The 15641-nt window shown below is 39.8% G+C and overlaps 1 long non-coding RNA gene across 1 annotated transcript; it reads right to left on the reverse strand.

Annotated features, from left to right (window-relative positions):
- Positions 1-13951: 13951 nt before the first annotated feature.
- Positions 13952-14929, reverse strand: LOC134226516 (uncharacterized). The gene is made up of 3 exons (XR_009983494.1): positions 14633-14929; positions 14104-14472; positions 13952-14050 (listed from the first exon to the last, which is right to left on the reverse strand). It is a non-coding gene; the product is annotated as an uncharacterized LOC134226516 (long non-coding RNA).
- Positions 14930-15641: the final 712 nt, after the last annotated feature.

Below are 15641 nucleotides of genomic sequence, written 5' to 3' on the forward strand. Positions count from 1 at the left end.
AGCTCAAAACCGAATTTTTGAACTCACGACAATCAATTTTTCTTCTATTGGTCGCATTAGTTTCATCACTGCGCATCTGGTGCGCTGTACCCGAGCAGGAGCGACGACCTCGATAACAGAAATTGGTATGATTTAGCCTTGCATAAGAGGTAAAATACCAAAAAATAATACCAAAAACTTATATGCAGAATACTTGAGGCATACCATGTTTAGGTATTTCAATACCAAACGAATAATAATTGGTTATGCATTTGGTATTGAAATTCAATTTAATAACTGAGTTTGTTATGGCTTAAGTATTGTACATATTAGTTTTTGGTATTATTCCTTTGGTATTTTACCTCTTATGCAGGGCTAGTTCATAACAAAGTATGGTATCAATAACAGAATTAAGTATTATTGAGCCAATTTCTCCTGCTCGGGTATAGCGCATCTGGTTGCGAATAATGTGCACTAGTTGCGCAAAGATGCGCCATAAGTTGAACGCGAATAAAATCAGTTTTCGTGACTTCGAAATTCGATTTTCAACTGGAATCATAATATCGAACCTCTAAATATTTTGAATGAATCGTCACGCTGCTCGGAGCCCCCTGCTCCTGAAAAGCGTGACGTACTTTGTGGATGAACGTTTGCTCAGCAAAGGCAAAGTAATTTGACAAAACTATTTTCTTTCATGAAAATTAATGATTTGCATGGCAGAATCGGTAGAATAGTTAACAGCCTCTTCAAGAAACACATAAAGATCTACACTATCTTTTACTTCCTTTTCTTTAAACAAAATATCCCAAAACTCTATATAAAAAAAATGTAAACATTGCCCCCACGTGAATCCACTCGTTTTACACGCAGTCGGAAACATGTAAATATTATCCTAATATGATGTCAGATGACGTCACGCTGCATTCGTTTATAAGTTGACACAAAATTTGGCAAGGTTGCCGGTATTTTTTATTCTGAACACTTTAATGTCAAAAGTGTGCCACAGAGTGTGCCACCACGTGCCACACTTGTGAATAAAATCCTTAAAATGTGTGCTTGGAACATTGTGCTCAGCGTCCCACCCCTTGGCTCCATCGGACATGATTTAGAAGTGTTTAAAATCATGCTATCAAAATTTTGAATTTTTTGTAACTTTGAAAACTTTTGAGATCAGATCATATACGGAGAAAATTATCAGATTGTTAGGCAATATTTATTACACTAAGATGTATTTTTACGCGGTACCGCATGAATTCAAAACACAACGTGTAAAGATCAAGTTACAAAAAAACCAAAATTTTGATAGCAAGATTTTGAGCGCTGCCGTAATCTGGTAAAGTGACGTATACGCCATTTTACAAAAAATGGTGGTAACGAGTAGTATTCATCGAGCTCTTTAACAGAAAATTGGAAAACATGTAGGTTGTAATTTGGCACATACGTCACTTCTTCAGATTACGGCAGAGCACCCCTAAATCATGTCCGATGGAACTCAAATTTTGCATAGGGGCATATTTCAGGGCTTAGTAAATGTCTGCGTAACGTAATAAGAATTTTTTCGATGTTCCAAGTCAGTTATTTTTTTTTAAATTATTTCTCAAAGTTTCATGCATTTTGGTATCAAAAAACAAAAAAAAATCCCCCTTTTGAGAAAAAAAAATAAAGTTTTGAATAATTTTGAGCACCCCTAAATCATGCCGATTTAGCTCAAATTTTGCATAGGGGGATATTTTTGGCTACAAAAACGTTTGCGTATCGTCAAGTGTTAAAATTCGATGAAAAAATTTTCATCATCTGAAAAAAAATGTCTCAAAAATGTTCTAAGAGAAAAAATCGATTTTTCATGCATTTTTAAGTCATTTGGCATCAAAAACAAAAATTCGATTTTCGACTTTTTCTTTGGTTCCCCCTTGGGAGAATTTTCAATTTCAAAATTTGATGAATTTTAGGCACCCCAAAATCATGTCCTATTGAGCTCAAATTTTGCATGGGGTCATATTATGGAATAATGAAACTTGTGAGCTATGTCGTTTTTTGAAATTCAAAAATGTTATTTTCATTGGCACCCTAGTATACAAAACACCGCTTGGTGCGGTTTGACAGAACCCCGAACAAGTGAAACTTTAAAAGTCCCCCTTCTCACTTCTCATTTTTTATTGCTCACTGAGCAGTGAGAAGTGCGAAGTGAAAATTAAAATGTGAAGCATCTCATTTCTCCAGCTTTTCTTGCTTCTCATTTTTCAATTTTCACAATGAGAAGTGAGAAGTGTGAAATAATGAGGGAGAAGTAGGAAATGAGGAATGAGAACTTAGAATTGAAGTCCTCGCTCCTCACTCTTCTTTTCTCAATTCCCATTTCGTTCGGAAAAATGACAGTTTCGGCGAAAATCGGTTAAACGGCATTATCGGCCAAATAACGTGTTCGACCGTACGACTTTTTCAGCAATATAACCAGTTCGGCTGTATGTTGCTTTCGGCCAAACCGATCTCCGGTTTAAGAACCGTTTCAGCTTAATGGAATTCGACTAAATGTCTTTTGTCCTAACGTGTTTTGTGGCCAAGTGGCATACGCCTAAATGGCTTTCGGCCGTACTAGTTACGGTCAAATGACCAATTCCCGCCTAGATTCAAGCACCATTACTCGTCCTATTTTGCCTCTACTCGTCATTACTCGTTTTTCGAACATTAAGTGTAGGTATGTAAATTCTCACTCTAAAAACATAATTTTTGAAAAGTATAGTTTTGAATATCAATCGAGTTTTGTATATCAAGAGAGGGCTTGGTAGTCATATGGCTACTGCTTCTGCCTCATACGCAGGAGGTCGTGGGTTCAATCCCAGGTCCGTTCCATTCTCCTACTTTGTATCTTTCTCTATATTTCTCATGTTCTAGCAATCGCTAGAACTGGAAATGGACTTCCATACCGTTTCCATATCAATTCCTATACCTTCAACTTGAATATTCTAACAGTAATCTACTAGAATTGGAAATGAACTATAAAGCGCGTTTCCAAACATCCAATTAGAAATTCCATCACTTGCTTTCTCCTATCTATCTATCACATTGGCAGCTCGTTAACCAAGACGGACCTCAGCCTCTCGAACCTAACCCTAATTTCCAACAAATTCCTCATGAACTCGTGGCAAGTGCAGAGGTATATTCGGCTTGCAGTGGGCGAGTGATTGCATCATCATTTCCTCCCCCTTCCCTACATTGACTTGCATTCTGACGTGGCAGGCGCCAGTATGACCTAACAAATGAGATCACCAGAACTTGTACATTGAAGATGTGTGCTAGTCCCAAGCAAAAATCTGTTGGTTCCCTGTGCAAGAACAGCTGATCTAGTCATAATGGAGTAGCAACTACGAGCAGTCAATCAAGCTCAAGCTCAATCGAGTTTTGTATATCAATCGAGTTTTGTATATGTTCGACGGATTGGAATGATGCCAGCACAGTTGCAAGTCTGTAAGTCCATGAATACAGAGCTCTGTGACACTCTTTTTGCCTCCTCGTAGTTAGTCACAACAATTTTCATTTCATGAGGAATTTGCATGTCGTATGATGCGCTTCAACATTATGTCGTCTTTGGGTTAACTCCTATCTTTTTCTTATTTTTTATTAAAGATTCTAACAGCCCTGGCCTCATTTCTCTCTTATATACTATTACTTACTTATCCTTCCTAATTTTGTACTCATTGCTTACTTCTGACTTCTTATTCCTTACTTCATGCAATGTGAGGTAAATATACACCCAATATTTTTTTTACACGGTCGGTGTTCTTTAATTTTCCGGTTAACCCGATTCTGCACAGCTTTTTAAATACCACCTGAATTTTCTTTGATTTTTTGTGATTTTTTTCATGGGGTTAACTCATAGTTTCATCAACGCTGAAGGTTGTAATCAACTAAAACTTACCCGTGTAAAAAAAGAACCGGGTGTATACAACGGGATTCGGCAAAATGACCCTGAGTTCTGATCAACCTTATTAAAGAAAGATTTTTTAACTAAGTCACGCTAAAAACTGCCATCATCACAGGTTTTATACGACATTTTAATTTATTTCGTACAAGGTGAACCGGCCCAGGGCCGAAAACCTCATTAATAAAGATTTTTTACGTACGAATCGCCATGTCTGTCCACACTCTTTCTAAAAGTGGGTGGAATATGTTGACCTTTTTTTATACCCATGAACATTTCCAGTCAAAGTATGGTTGAAACCAACAACATTTTCGTTGGTCGTCTTCAAGGGAGCCAAGACAATCAATTACTTTGCATAGTTTGTAAAACTCGTGAGTAATGTAAAAAGTGTCCAAAATGCAACGGGTCCAAATAAAACTGATTTGCCCTAGCTGCTACAACGGCGTTGCTTTGTTTCATCCCCAGCACCTACAACTGCTCTAAGCCCCTATAGCTACGACAGCCAACAGCAAGAACGCAAAGCCATCTAATTTACATCTGCTGGGCTTTCACTTCGGTGCTAGCTGGTCACATCCTGCAGGGGTCTTTGGCGAACGATTCGAGTAGCTTCGGTAATGATTGTCAAGCACTTTGCACTGGGCCACAATCTGGAAACCCCTGTTTGGCTGTCCCGTTGGCATTGCAGATGCATTTTCGGTACGGATGCAATTCGTATCTGCGCTCGCTGCAGAGCAGTGGGAGTGCAGTGTTTGCTGCAAATGGGAAGGTGTCGGAATTGGGTCGATTTCGTACTAACAACAACAGTAACCAACGAACGTTGTGCTGTTTTATCAAAGGAGAAATTGTAACAAAATGCGTGCTTTACGTGGGAATATCTATGATGTAAATAATAGCAGACATTTAGATGAAATTCCTGAGAACCAAAAAAACAGCAGTTTTCATTAACAAATTGCCTTTTGTGTCCCACAATTAATGAGTATGTGTCAAATGATACGACTTGAAAACACTGAAGGCAAAACAGAAAATATTTTGAACTTGGAATAAATTGTTGGCTTAACTAGGTACAAATTTAGTAACATGCACGACAGTGTCCAGAAATAACTGCATCAATGACCTTCCTAACCTTCACCTTGCGTTTTCAATGGTGAAAAAGTAAATTGATAGATGATAGGCACACTTGAAAGGATGTTTTTTTACATGCAACGCAGCAAAAATGACAAACTGTATGGGACAAATCCCCCAAATTAGGATGAACGTACCCCTGAATCAGACGTTCTGGTACCTGATCTTTTTAGTGGCATTAACGGTTTGTTGTTTATTTTAAATGGCAAAAAAAACATTGAAAGAACTGCAACAACAACATTGATTTGTGATCAGATTGGTGATTTATCCACGTCGAATGAAGGTTGTTACTCATGAATCGGATGCCAAAACTGTGCCTCTAAGACGAATTATGCTTTTTTAATTTTATTTCGCTAATAACTCTTCTGTTCCTATCCCAAGCGTGTATCAAAACAGCAAAACAATTTCTTTTTTTATTGTGTTGCAAGTTCTTATGTTAACTTGCTTGCTTCCACATTCCAGGCCTTGAAAACGTGGTACAAGTGAAGGAGAAATTGTTTTTTTTATCGTCAATACCTTAATAGGGTAACTGTACCGTCAGTGGAGATAACACCAATAGTGGAGCTAATGGGGTTTTAATCAGATTTTTCTGACTATAAACTTTACGACGGTTGTTGCGTCGTGCTGCAAACATGTTTGATGCAACTTAACCTAAGATTTTACTTGAAAAGCTATTAAAACCGATGATTTTCCTTTATAAAATAAACTCCCTATAATAGTAGAGTGAAACAACTGGAGCAACTGCCTCCACTATTGGTACCGTTGCACTAGATAGAAAAATATATATCAAAAACAATCTATTACATGTCACAAATAAAAAAAAACATGGAAGAGCCAATTTGTGCAATCCTCCCCTACTGCTGTTTAGCAGTATCGAAATGCAAAGACTTAATCCGCTTCGCATTATATCTTATGTCTCTTCGAACGTCGCACGAATACAACACATCCGTTTGCATACTGTGCAGACGAATGTGGTCAGTGTTTGAACAGTTGATCCTGGCGAGGCGACAACTCATAGAACCGGCTATGCCGAGATGGAATAGGTTTGGCAAAGCTACAAACTTGGCTCATGGTTCGTGAAAATCAACCAGTATTACAACCGATCACATGTGGGTATACCCAATGCGCCGTAAATCAAAAAGCTTGTGCTTCTGGATGCATGCTGAGTTGTTAGGTATGTGACTTATTAGTGTCATATTCGACACATTGTAGTTGAAGTCTCACAGTATCTGTTCAAATAACTAACATGACAGAACACATACACGAAGAGAAGATTTCTTAAGGCGGTGGGCATATCCACGCTTGTACACATTCTACTAATTGAATAAGAATTATGATGAAATAGCCGAGATTTTCCCAAAACGCACCAGGCATCAACAAAAACTTTCCCATTGGTCTGCCCAAGCTCAAGATTTAATTGATCATAAATCAATTCGGATATCTCTCTCGGTTTGAGAATCTGAGGATCTTCTACCATAAAAGTACGTATGAAATGGTATTAAAACAGGCAAATACGTGTACGCACCAAAATACGAATTTTCATCTCTATCGTGAAATCTGTGCTGTTATACGCTAACGAAACAGGGTGTGTATCAGTAGAGAACACTCAACGGCTGCAGGTGTTCATTAACAGACGCCTGCGGAATATAATTCGGACCTGGTGGCCTCACAACTGGATCTCAAACAACGAGCTCCATCGTCGTTGTCACCAGAGACCGATAGCATCAGAAATTCGGGATCGGAAGTGTGGCTGGGTCAGCCACACTCTACGTAGGGGCGGAAACGAAATCTGTAAACAAGCATTAGACTAGAACCCAGCGGGACATCGCAGCAGAGGCAGACCCTGAGGCTCATGGCGGCGAAGCCTCAATAAAGAAATAAAAGAAGTCGACCGAAATCTAACCTGGCAACAGGTTAAAGCGATAGCCGGGCAACGCTCAGGATCAGGGTTTCGACTTTTCATTTCAATGAGACCAAAGCAAGCGTTTTTTCGGGCCAAGGGAAAATCTTGTTTCGTTGTTTATGTTGAGGATCATCTTTCACCCATTAATCTTTTCTCTAGAATTAGCATTGGAAGATAAACGAAAATCTTGCAAATTAAATTAAATAGTAGTTTGTGCAACAAGTTGCAAAAAGATGATTTTTTCAGCACGAGTTGTACGTACGTTGTAAATACTACGAGTGCTTAAAAAATCGAGTTTTGCAACGAGTTGCACACGCTATTTTTTGCAATGACGAAAAATGGACTTTAATTTGATAAATCTGTTCCAAAATTGTAGTCTAATTTTTTCCACATGATCATTCTTGCCAATAAATTATGTTGCTGCGGAGAAGAATCAGATTCCATGTTACCGTGCCACATTGCAAAGTCCAATGAGCCGTGAAGCGATAGATGTACTTGCCTTTGGAAATTTTTGATGTCATGACCGCCAAACTATTTTATTTATTACGGGGCGCATAGAATACACTATTTGAGCTAATTTAGCAAAATGTAGTCACGTAAAGACTGTTCTGGTGTTGATTTTTCATTATAGCACCCAAATGAGTGTTATAATGAATATTATGCAACCCATTTGAGTTGCATAATGTTCATTAAATCATCCATTTCATTGGTATGGAAAAGTAGGCCGTTTTATCACTCAAAGACGAACTGTAAACCAGATATTATATTTGGGAATTGCAAAAAATCCTTTTTCGTTTCATTACTTTTACCTCTCACTCACTTTTCGCGAGAATTATCACAGAACAATTACAAAATTGTATGGCCGCGCCGGGATTCGAACCCAGAATAGTAACAATAATAGCTGTGGGGATGCGCTCACTCTAGCCACATCACCACGCTATCTGTATGAAAACATTAAGTTATTTGTTCCACATAAGCTACTATAATTTGCATTTATGATGCCACGAAAAGACTCGAATATGAAATAAAAAAAGCAAACCAACGTTTAGCGGCAGTCCAAGTGAGCGAAAAATTGTTATCACTCTCCAGGCTGTTTTTCTTTCCGGAAAAGCGATTTCTCCCCGAAAACTTTCGTGAGGGAAAATCATGTGCTCCTGAGATTGAGTGAGGATTACGAACCCTGCTCAGGATGGAGATCTTTCAAGTCGGCCCTTTGCACCACCGTACAGGAACCATAAGTAAGTAAGTATGAAATGGTATTAAATTGTCACAAGGCAGTTAAATCCCGACCAAATGTTAATCGAATTCAGCAATAATAAAGACGAAAGCGATAGCTGAGTATGAAATTTCTCTCAATAATTAAGAATAGAAATTAGTTATTGTCATTGTCAAAGTAATCGTCAACATTCTAAAACAAATGCGGAATTTTGTTATGAATAAAAATTTAAAGAATTCCGTTTGTCTTGTCTTAACACATGCACAGCCAGTATTGAAACGCATCCTGGAAATGTCGGTTGTATTTCCGATCATTTTCATGTCTGCATTAATATTTGCTGCATATCATAAATATGACACAAGTATCAAAACGGCCAAGCCCACCGTGCAGGCTTGAATTTGGGAGACAATCCATAACTGCCCGGCAATCAGATTTTTTAGTAAAAAATAACATCACTCAGCGAACTGGACTATCGAAATTCATAACTGGCGCCTTATGAATCTTCGACCGATTATTTCACCAGCAGTGCTTCTTATACGCAGTTACCTTCCCGGCTATTCAAGCGTCGATGGGCGTGTGGTCTACATGCCGGCCTCCCAACCCCGAAGTCCATGGTTCGAATCCAGTCTACCGCACTTCACTTTTCTTAAATGAAAATCATCATTCATTAGGCATCATATCAAAATTCATACCGATTCCTTGTCCCAAACTATCATAACGCGTTTGATTGATAATCATATGTCCATTTTCCTCAATGATGATCAACAAAGAGTTTTGAATCTACGAAGGAAAGAGGACAGCCGTACCAACCGTTTCACATTCAGGGGGGGAAAGATGATTGACGAATCGTTGGGAGTGACATTGCTAAGAAGATTAATGTAGACTCCTTGGGTCCTCGACGTCTTGGGATGGGACACAGTTTTTAGTCTAGTGCCCTGGCTCATACACTGATGGGCAAAAGTATTTGCATAAATTCAGATAAATTACTATGAAAACATGACGAATACTTATGTACATCAGTGTACATATAGGCCTAGGTTTAAGCGCCATTACTCGCTCTCTGGAACGAGAAAAATAAACAAAAGCGATGAAAAACAAGCGAAAACTCATACCTCATTAATTATACCTTATTTTTACTTACAACATCTTCATATTTTCCGTGCTTGGAATCGTTCTCTTTTCATTACTCCCGTCAAAACACAATTTATTGGAAATGCTTACCACAAATTTTCGCGAAAAATGAGTGAGGAGTGAAAATGAGTCTGAGAGACAAACGAAAATCGGCTTTCTTGGTGATTTTTTTTGTTTCTTTGTTCCAATTTAAGTGAAGACATTCCACCATTGACGAATACATAGACCGAAATGTCCGGTACAAAGCCATCAGAAAATCGGGCACCATGTCTTCTTCTTCATTTTGAAGAAAATACCCCTCGTGGGTGACGAATTACATTATACATATTTTACGAGCGCTGACTTACCCCTCTTGACGTTTTGACAGTTTGTCTGTTTGTTTTTCTCCCTCACCTTGCGACGTCGTTTCGGTTTTGCATCGTACATAAATCTCGGGTACTTATTCAAAAGGACGTATGTGATTTTACAAGCAAAGATTCAAATGTCGATTTGTCCAATCTGATGGCACTCCCACGCAAACCAATACACCACCAACATGTAGCCGAAGGCTTCTCCTATAGGAGAAGCCTTCGGCTACCTGTTGGTGGTGTTGATTTGCGTGAGAGTGCCACCATGGATTGCAGATTGGACAAATCGACGTTTGCATCTTTGTTTACAAAGTCACATACGTCCTTTTGAATAAGTACCCGATATTTTTTGGCTATCAGATCGATTACTCCAACGCGTGCTTGTTAGAACAATTTTTTTTCTGTGAAAATGATTTCTATTCATCATCGAAAATTGATGAAAGTAAGGTCGCAACCGAAAAGGTAAGATTATCTAACAGAAATGACAGAGTGAACAATCTATTCTCGCTTAACTTTTCAAAAGGTCCTAAGTAACATTTTTTTCATGATTTAATTTGAGTATTGCAATCAACAGATTAACATGAAATACGTTGATTGCATTATTCAGATTAAATCATGAAAAAAATGTTACTTAGGACCTTTTGAAAAGTTAAGCGAGTATTCATCTCCACAAACATCTTAAACTCAAAAAATATCTTACAGCCAAAGTGCGATAAAGCCGAAACAACGTCGTCAAAGAGCAAAGAACGTCCATACAAACTGCGACACGTTCGGAGCGATTACCAGCAGATGAGTCACATTCCGCTGTACTGCTATTTATGCCGGTTACAGTGCAAAGATGACGACCGTTTCGCCAAACACATGACGAAACACGGGCGCATATTTGGTTTCATTCGTCAGGTTGATGACTACCTTCTGGAGGAACCGAGTTTCGCCGTGCGTTTGGACTACCGTCCCGATTACGCCAGAACGTTGGTGTACGTGCGGAACGTGTCACCCCATTCGGTGTTGCGACTCAGCCGGGCCTACATCCACCTGGCAGACGGTCACATGAAGATGCTGATTGAAAGCGAGATGCGCCTTCCTTGGGGTACGGTTTCAAAGTTTTGCTTCGACAGTTGCCTGCTGTCGGAGCTGGCAAGAAGCTACGGACTGATATTGGTTGGACTGGCGGACTCAAAGACAGAAATATTGGAACTTTACCACCTGCAAGTGACCGTGTTGAGTCATTTCGTGAAAGAGCAGCTAATTTTGAAGAAACCAACGATTCATTGTCCGCTGTTGAATCAGTATCCGGTACCGATGGAAAAAAAGATCATATACGAGAGGTGAGTTGTGTTACAAAATGTTCGAACTCAAATGATGCAATACAGTGCGTTTTACAGTTTTCAATGGTTCAACAAATATGTCGCAACAAATCACGAGCAGCTGTCTGCTGTGCGAAATATCGTGAATCGGACTTCGTTCCCTGCTCCGTACATATTATTTGGACCACCCGGTACTGAAAAAACTTCAACTATCGTAGAGGCAGTTTTACAAATTTAGAAACTACAACCCAAAGCCAACGTTCTCGTATCGGCAGCTTCAAATTTCGCCTGTGATGAATTCACCACGCGCCTGCTGGAATTCATTCCCGCCACCGATGTGTTCCGTTTCGTATCCTTCGTATCGATTTTGCTGATAACGGAACAACACCATCGTTCTCAAAGAGCAGTGGAGGTTTTGAGGAAGGTGGTGAGTATCGTCGCGGCCCCGACTACGAATATCCGGAAGGCGGTGCATCATACGAGGAAAATTCATCGTACGGCTATGGTGGAAGACCGTTCCGCGGCCGTGGTGGTTTCCGTGGCGGTTTTCATCGTGATGGCCCACCGCACCACAGGGACAATGATGAATGGCGTCGATCAGGAGTCGATGGCAAATATGATTCACGCCGTCGTTCGTGAACCAGGAATCGATAGATCTCGCTCCCGTTCACCGAGGCGACGCAGTCCGGCTGATTATGATTCGTCTTCTTGTAGGAATGGCATGTTATCGAATGCAAGAACGTTACCAGAAGTGGCACGGAAATCTACCACAGTCTGGCAAGGGGCGCTGATTTTGAACAATATTCCCCGTCAAGTTGCACCTAACGGACGGAGACCACGAAATAGTGGACAGCCTGATGAAGGACGAGGAAGGTAAACACCACCTTCGTATTACTCAGCGACTACGCCTCGATCAACCCAAGTTGGAAGATGCGCAGAAGCGCATATCGACGTCATCGTCGCACGCAATCTTCCTCGGCCTGCCGGGATCGACGTCATCGGTAGCATCGTCGGATGATGCCAGCGTTCAGACGCGTCCACTGCGTAATCTCGTGTCCTACCTGAAGCAGAAAGAAGCGGCCGGCGTTATATCCTTACTCAATAAAGAAACGGAAGCAACCGGTGTTCTCTACTCATTCCCGCCATGCGATTTTTCGATAGAATTGTTGAAACGAACATGTCACAACCTCACCGAGGGGGGACTGAATGAAGACCATCTGGTAATCGTGGTGGTCCGAGGAGGAACAATCCTCAGAAGTGCTTTCTTTCTGGTATTGCAGCAACTAGTCCATATTGGCACAGCATACAACATGGTAGGTCTGTTTATAAGTGGATATAGACACTTAATATATTTGTTACATTTGGCTTGAAGGCCTTCAATGTGATTTTTAAAAGTTAATTTTTGATCTAGCAGAAGTCCTAAATATTTAGAATTCTGATAGTTTACCTGCAGTGAGCGATCTGATAAATAATTTTGGATCAGTTTAATAGTTGGTTGGTTGTTTGCTCATTGTTTGTTGGTTGCTTCATTGTTTGTTGGTTGATTGATTGGTTATTTAGTTGATTGGTTGCTTGATTGGTTGGTTGGTTGATTGTTGGTTGGTAGAATGATTAATTGGTTGGTTGCTGCTTGATTTGTTAGTTGGTAGAACCGTTGAATGGTTGGATGCTTCACAGCAGAGACGATGTTATTATATAGAGACACGCGGAGAGAATAAAAGCAATTCTGGCTTCACGGCCAGCAGACAAAAATATCCTGTGCGATTGGCAACATAAAAAATTGTGAGAACTTGAAGTGACTCTCAGTATGAGCAGTTATTTCGTATGCTCCAACCATATATCCTACCTCGTTCAGCACCATTGCCATATAATGCAACGACAAATATGGTGAAATTCAATAATGAACTGGGTATAAGAACCCCAAAAACAGCCTAATTTACTTAACTTTTAAAACTTTTTCAATTTTTTCCATAATGATGATTACAATACTTATTTCGCATTTAGCACCGATTAGTAATGTTTGTTTACTTTGCTCGATTGGTACCGCGTTTGACGGTTCGTTTGGTACTTTCGGCTTCACGCTGCGCGGGTCTCTATCTATAAACAACGTCTCTGCTTCACAGTTGGTTGGTTGCTTGATTGGTTGGTTATTTAGTTTATTGGTTGTTTGACTAATTGATTGATTGGTTGGTCGGCTGGTTAGTTGATTAGTTGTTTTGTTGGTTGCTTGAATGGCTGATTGTTTGGTTGCTTGACTGGTTGATTGGTAGCTTGCTGGAATGGTTGATTAGTTAATTATTCAGTTGATTGATTGCTTGATTGGTTGGTTGATTAGTTGATTGCTTGATTAGTTGGTTGGTTGATTGTTGGTCGGTTGCTTGATGGGTTGATTAGTTGTTTTGTTGATTGCTTGATTGGTAGATTAGTTGGTTGGTTGCTTGATTTGTTAGTTGGTAGAATGATTGATTGATTGGTTGGTTGCTGCTTGTTTTGTTAGTTGGTAGAACTGTTGAATGGTTGATAGTTGGTTGGTTGCTTGACTGGTTGATTGATTGTTGGTCGGCTGGTTAGTTGATTAGTTGTTTTGTTATTTGGTTGATTGGTTGGTTATTTGATTGATAGGTTGCTTGACTGGTTCTTCTTCTTCTTCTTCTTCAATGGCTCTACATTCCAACTGGAACTTGGCCTAGCTTTTCAACTTGGTATTCTATTAGCATTTCCTCAGTTATTAATTGAAAGCTTTTCTATGCCCGCCATTGCATGAGTATGTATCTTGTGTGGCAAGTACAATGGATACACTATGCCCAGGGTGTCGAGAATATTTCCAACCCGAAAACATCCTAGACCGGACCGAGAATCGAACTCGCCATCTCCGGATTGGCAATCCTACGCCTTTGCTCGCAAGTCAAACATTTCCCGACCGTTCCATCGTCGTTGGCGTTACTAGTAGCTCCTTCTTTACCAGCTTGTTTTGCTTCTCGTGGATCTGAATCACTGCCTTCCAAGATAACATTGCGCATAATTACTCCCCCTTCCAGATTTATCCACTCGTTGTGCGATGTGTGCTGATTTGGAAGGCAAGGGTGCGATCCGCCAGCACTTTACAAGATTTTCTCCGATGCATGCCTGAAAATGTGGTCACAATAAACAATAGCATATTTCAATCAAACTTACCTTACTCTATAGCTCCATATCCGTGAGAAGATTCAAACTTTTGCCATTCGTCGTAGAGACGCTAGCCTCGGCTCTAATCCAAAACAATTAATCCAGGAACCTCCATACAGCAGGTCCATAATATGATCTTCCGTGTCCGTGTCAAGCATCCCATGCATTGTCGATAACAGGTGATAACGAGTCTCTGTCGTAGCAGGGCAAAAAAGCAATACAAAAGGTGCGATTGCGGTGATGGGCTCTAACTTGCTGTCGAGGAAACGGAGGTTCTGCAGCATAGTGACGTCAGCTGATGACGGTTGTTTCATGGAACATTCGAAGTACAGCAGCTTTTCTTCGTGGCCTCTTTTCTTGGACCATTGCCACGCTCGTCAGGTCTGAAGGCGAAACAATGATAGAAAAGTTGACTATTTAATCTCAACCGCAGAAACGCAAAACTGTGGTGGAATTTTAACATCGGAGATCAACATATTTGAATCTCGAGTTGGAGGTTTCTGGAAACTGGAAGCAATCAGCAAATCCCTTTCAACATATTACCTGTATTCCAGCCTGTATCCGTAGGTTGTTCAAAATCGCGGCACTACATGTATCGTATAAAATATTTATTCGCCAATAATACTCTATATTTTATTTACGTCAGTGTGGAAAAAACTATCTGCCTCGGTGCGGTTTCAGATTGCCCGTATTATTGACTCTGATCGTAGCCAAAAACATATCAGAGGTAAACAAAAATGAAAATGACAACTGTTGTCAAACTGACGTGGTTCGAATTGAGGGGCTTCTCAATGGTCGAGTGATTGTAATAATTGTAATCCGTCACTCCCCAGGGGTATATAGTGGTGCCCGGAAAAATGGCCACCCCTCCGTCTATGTATTCGTCAATGATTCCACTGAACACTCAAAATAATTTTCTTATCAATACCAAAAATGGTTTTCAAGCATTCTAGAAATAAAAAAACCCAGATTAATCCACCTAGCAGTGATGATGCCTTTCTCGTGCATTATAAAATGTATTGAAAGAATCACATTAGAAAGGTCAAAAAAGCTCTTTAGGAGAATAGATCACATTTTTTCGATCATTTTGCATGTTTTTGCATTAGTTAAAATGTATTGCCACCATTTTCGAAAAAAAAATTTTTTTTTCGGTTTTGAATTTTTTTTCCAAGGGGGGACCCTTGGGAAAAAAACAATGATTTTTCAATAATTCCGAAATGCAATGTCCGATCGAGCCAATTTTCAATAGCAAACAATGGGACCGCATTCCCCGTCGAATGCAACTTGTTGCGAGTAAATCGGATAATGCTAAGTTCCAAAAAGTGTGTCTACAAAATTTGTACACATACACACATACACACACACACATACATACACACATACAGACATCACCTCAATTCGTCGAGCTGAGTCGATCGGTATATAAAAATCGTCCTATCAAAATTTTGTTTTTGAAGCAATATTATAGCCTTTACGTACACTCAGTGTCCGAGAAAGGCAAAAAGCAAATAATAGAAGAATATGTACAGGTAGGTGACTCAACAGTATCAAA

Source organism: Armigeres subalbatus, chromosome 3 (assembly GCF_024139115.2).
Source record: "Armigeres subalbatus isolate Guangzhou_Male chromosome 3, GZ_Asu_2, whole genome shotgun sequence".
In the NCBI taxonomy this organism is placed as follows: Eukaryota; Metazoa; Arthropoda; class Insecta; order Diptera; family Culicidae; genus Armigeres; species Armigeres subalbatus.